This window comes from Pipistrellus kuhlii, unplaced genomic scaffold (assembly GCF_014108245.1).
Source record: "Pipistrellus kuhlii isolate mPipKuh1 unplaced genomic scaffold, mPipKuh1.p scaffold_m20_p_13, whole genome shotgun sequence".
NCBI classification, from domain to species: domain Eukaryota; kingdom Metazoa; phylum Chordata; class Mammalia; order Chiroptera; family Vespertilionidae; genus Pipistrellus; species Pipistrellus kuhlii.
In genome coordinates this window covers 50,558,475-50,563,780 of record NW_023425438.1, presented here as the reverse complement: position 1 = coordinate 50,563,780, position 5,306 = coordinate 50,558,475, and the positions used below count along the sequence as shown (strand labels likewise).

Below are 5,306 nucleotides of genomic sequence, written 5' to 3'. Positions count from 1 at the left end.
CCACACACGCTGCCCACTTACAACCTACTTGCCTCTCTGCAGCCCGTGCTCTAATTGGGCGCCTCCCGGGCTCCTCGCTGCTGATTGGCCGCAGCAAGTGCTCGTAACCGTTCCTTCCCGCCCCTTCGCGCACGCGCCGGGGCTTCTCTCTAGTAAGGTAGGTGGCGCGGAATGGGAACTAGTCAAGGGCGCTCCGAGAACGACCCTCGACCCCGCCGCCGCCATTTTCGAGCTGCCGACCCCGCCCTTCGGAGGAAGGGTTGTGGCCAGGCGCCTTAGGAATCCGGCGCGGTGCTGCGTAGCCGCACTTACTAGGCACTTAGTACTAGTTTGAGGTTTGGGTGGGAAGGGGCGTTGGCTTGTCTCTATGGAGGCTCTGGGGTGTTCAGTTAGTTGCGGTAGTGTGGCCTGGCGGCAGTTGCCATCACACCATTCTCGGCCTCCCCTCTGGTTGTCCCCGAATATCTGGGGCGCGGAGACAGTTCCCCGGGGTCGGAGTCTAATCTTTGCAAATCAGGGAGGACAGCCTTAGAGCCCCGCACTTTGGAGAGCCGCGTGGGCAGGTGGCCCGTCTGAGTCTGGAAAAGCGGGAGCCCTTTGGGGTTAGTTGCATTTACTCTGGGTCAGTACCTGCCCCCCTCCTAGTGACCCAAAGGCACCAGCTTGAGGGGGTGAACAGGTTTCCTAAAACCTACTTTGCAGCTCTCATGAGAAGCCTGGCTAAGTGATCTCAAAGGGCATTCAATGACTCTGTCGCTAACCTCATAAAAATGAAGCTGCTAGTGTCCAATAGGAAAACCTTACACTAAATTGTTTCTAGTTTTTTTTCACTTATATTAAGTACCTTGTAGACAGATAAAATATCGAGAAGGACATCTTGATGTTAAAGGGACTGTGCTCGTTCCAAGACAATGCATTAGAAATTTTTCTCTTACTCTATCTAGTGGAGCAATTTTAGATGTTTTTAATAAAATACATTTTTCCAAAAAGAGAACAAGAAAATCATGCTTTACAGGGAGCTGAAATTTATATCTATCCTATCCAGACTGTCTGATTTTACTCTGGGGGTTGGTATTGATGTTCCTTGAAAGCAGGAAAGGAGAAAGGGATATATAACAGAAAGTAGTATTTTACACTATGTTGAGCCAGGCTTTTTCTCAGCGATAGTAAGATGGCCAGGAGGGGGCAGTTGGCAGAAAGGTTGAACTTTCCTACTGTCCTGCTTCCCGATTAAAAGAAGCTTAGCACTCTGCTTGGTCTTTTTGTTGTGTTCCTGTTTTTAATTTGTTTTGTTTATCAAAATGAGCTCCTACAATCCTTCCATTTGCCTTCATCTTTACTGCCTTTCTCTTAGTACATAAACACAATCAAGCCTATCATCAAATATCTTTGAAAAAAATGAGGCTTTACTTTAACTCTTCTTTTGTTCAGATACCACCCCTTCTCTTTCTTTCCCAGCTCTGATTTTGTTTTTAAAAGGATAGCATAAATATACTTGCTGTCTCCATTTCTGCATCTATTTACCATTTCTTCCTCCTTAAAATTAAAAAAATTAATATCTTCTATACCATTTTCTCAACCACTTTTTTGTTTAGACCCTAACAGTAATCTCTAGCCTAACCTCCCAATCCATTGTCAACAAACTCGCTTGTATGTTCCAGAACAATATTGAAAAATGTAATTCCCTTTGTATATATTTTTAAAAATATATATTTTATTGATTTTTTACAGAGAAGGATAGAGAGTTAGAAACATCAATGAGAGAATCATCAATCAGCTGCCTCTTGCGGGATGTGCCCGCAACCAAGGTACATGCCCTTGACCGGAATCGAACCTGGGACCTTTCAGTCTGCAGGCCAATGCTCTATCCACTGAGCCAAGCAGGTCTCGGCTCCCTTTATATATTTTTAAGTTGATCCAAAGTACTTCATCATGAGCTCATCTTATTTAAATTAGGCTCTGCCTACTAAATTACCAAAACATAAAGTTGAATAGGCCCAAAAATAACCCATAGTAAGACAGAAGTGGTACCATCCAGAATTGGGCATGAGTAGGGCCAGGATACTGATAAGCTATTCAGCAAATGGCCTAGACATCCATATCACCTACCATTTTGCTCCAACATTCTCCCTTAGTTCACACATAAGACTGCATAAGAGTTGGGTCCCTTATGACCAGCTGACAAAGGAGGCGGGAAAAAGCAAAGCTTATTTACTGATATGTCTGACTGGTATGTCTGTAAGCCAAAAATGAATGATGGCTTTACTACAGCTCCACTCTGGGGTGATCTTGAAAGACAGTGGCAAGGGAAATTCTCCCAATGGATAAATTTTCTCATTGGTGTACCTGGTCATTCACTTGGCATGAACAGAAATGTAGCCATGGTTAGAATATATACGAACTCATGTCACTAGCTGTTGGCTTGGCTCATTGACCAGGTCCTGGGAGGAGAAAGATTAGAATATCAAAGATAAGGACTTGCCTAAGGTTTGGCTCAGTGGATAGAGCCTTTTCCTTCGGACTCAAGGGTCCCAGGTTTGATTCTTGTCAAGGGCATGTATCTTGGTTTCAGGCACACCCCCAGTAGGAGGTGTGCAGGAAGCAGCTGATTGATGTTTCTCTCTCATCAATGTTTTTTTCTCTCTCTCTCCCTCTCCCTTCTTCTCTGTAAAAAAAAAAAAATCAATAAAAATTTTTTTTTTTTTTTTTTAAAGATGAGGGCTGAGTGGATGGACTATGTGGGTGGGAAAGAAATGTGTGGATGCCCTCCAGATGCATCTTCTTGAAAGAGGCATTGAACAACTAAATAGAATGACTCACCAATTAATGTCAGATGCTACTGGCCATCTCATCATTGGCACAATGGGAACATGAATGGAGTAGCCATGGTGGCAGAGATAGGAGCCACTCATGGACCCCAGAGCATGGGCTCCATTCACAAAGGCTGAAAGAGATCCTGCCATTGCTGAATGTCCAACCTGCCAGCAACAAATTCAGTGCTGCCCTTCTCCCCCCCAACCCCCCCCCCCCCCCAGCCAAATAGCTCTCTTCCTCTAGGACAGTGTTTTTCAACCTTTTTTGGGCAAAGGCACACTTGTTTCATGAAAAAAATCACGAGGCACACCACCATTAGAAAATGTTAAAAAATTTAACTCTGTGCCTATATTGACTATATATAAAGTAATTCTCTTGAATAGGAATCAAATAAACACAAAGAAAGTATTTTATAATTACTTTATTATGAAATATTAAGTAAACAAAATAGTGAAAAATTATAAAATTCTTGTCTTGTCTGCACCTACGGCACACCAGGCAACATCTCGCGGCACAGCGGTTGAAAAACGCTGCTCTAGGAGAACCACCAACCACTTAATGACAAGATGACTACATCTGATACCATCCATCATGGAAATGGCAGCAATTTATTTTGACTGCAGGTATCACATTCTGGGTATGGTTTGCTTTTTCTGCCTGTAGGGCCTCAGCCAGTACCACTATCTTGTTTACTGAATGTCTGACCCATTGGTAGATCCCACATAACATCATATCAGACCAAAGGACCAAAGGAGTCATGACAGTGGGAGAAGACCATAGGCCTATCTCATTCTGTACCATCCAGGAGATCCAGCCCAAACAGAGAGAAGGATGGCCTGTGAAGGCACAGCTGGGCTACCAACACAGAAATGCTACCAGCTAAGGATGGGGCACCATCTTTCAGGACACAGTGTGTACCAGTGGTTGCCAAACTTTTGGATCTCACGGACCATAAATTCATAATTTTAAGTCCTGCGGACCACTAATATGATTTTTTTAAAAGATAACTACATTTGTAAAATGATGATCAGAGAACTTCCATTTTATTAATATGAAAAGCACCTATTTAATATAACAACATTATACTTAATCATAATAAAATCTTAGTTTGTTTAATTCTAATTTATTCAAGTAAGTTTAAGTTTTATGAAATAATTGAAGCTTACTTATTACAAATTTTACAGTGATATTTGCCTAAGTTTGCTTGAAATAAGTTTATGGATTTTTAGCTCCAATGACATTACTGCAAGACGGAGAGCTGTATTTATTTCAAGCGAGACCAGCTCTGAGTTTTAATTGCTCACAGATGAAAATTTTTTTCACACAAATATGTTGTTGAAAATTGAATCAAAATTTTCATTGCTTTTTCACTCAGCAATGGGTATTCACTTTTAATGGAGATCCAAAAAATGAGATCTTGATAAGGATGACTGGAATTTAGCTTTGAGACTATCATCAGGTGATAGATTGATGAAGCTTTTGTGATTGTAAGTGCTGTTGAACAAGGGTTACTCGTACCACCTGCCGGTTGAGATCCTTCTCTCTCATATATTCATCAAAGTTTGAAAACATTTGCAGATCTTCAGCCAACCACCTTTGCCACAGTAATATTTTCTTTTGAAAAGCATCCATATTACCTCGTAGTGTGAACATGTCCTTAAGTTGTCCTTGCAAGGATATGTTTATTTATTTTTTCAATTTTTTTTAATTTTTTATTATTATTATTTATTATTTATTGATTTTGTACAGAGAGGGAGGGAGATAGTTAGAAATATCGATGAGAGAGAGTCATCGATCAGCTGCCTCTTGCACACCCCCTACTGGGGATATGCCCGCAACCAAGGTACATGCCCTTGACCGGAATCGAACCCGGGACCTTTCAGTCCCCAAGCCAACGTTCTATCCATTGAGCCAAACCGGTCTCGGCATTGCAAGGATATGTTTAGTTCATTTAATTGTGAAAAAATATCTGCCAGGTAAGCAAGCTTGGCTACCTGCTCATCGTTGAAGAGTTCTTATACTTTCAGATTATTTTGCCACTGGAAAAATATTTTGACTTCTTCCTGCAGAGCATTAATATCTTGCCCCTCGACAGCCATCTCACCTCAGTGTGAAGAAGGTGAGTATAGTGGGAACCCATTTCTTCACTAAGTGCCTCAAATATTCGAGAATTGAGTGCCTTGTGACAAATTTCATTTATAATTTCAATAACATTTGATAATACTTCATGTAGTTCTGGGAACATCTTTTTCACTGCAAGTTGCTCACGATGTATAATAAAGTGTATAAACAAAATGTCTTGGTGACCAACATTTTTCATCTTTGCAACAATTCCTGAGTCCAGTCATGTTTGTGACACCATCTGTTCATATCCCAATACATTTTTTCCATTCATTCTATGTTCTAGGGAATAACTATTAAGTGCTTCATAAATCTCAGAGCTAGTTGTTCAACCTGGCAAGTTGAGCGAAATAGTTCTTCCTGTAACTCCT

The 5,306-nt window shown here is 41.4% G+C and overlaps 1 long non-coding RNA gene across 1 annotated transcript; it reads left to right on the top strand.

The window, feature by feature from the left end:
- The first annotated feature begins 36 nt into the window (after window positions 1-36).
- Window positions 37-1,249, top strand: LOC123651041. The gene is made up of 2 exons (XR_006741480.1): window positions 37-157; window positions 1,095-1,249. It is a non-coding gene; the product is annotated as an uncharacterized LOC123651041 (long non-coding RNA).
- The last annotated feature ends 4,057 nt before the right edge of the window (window positions 1,250-5,306 follow it).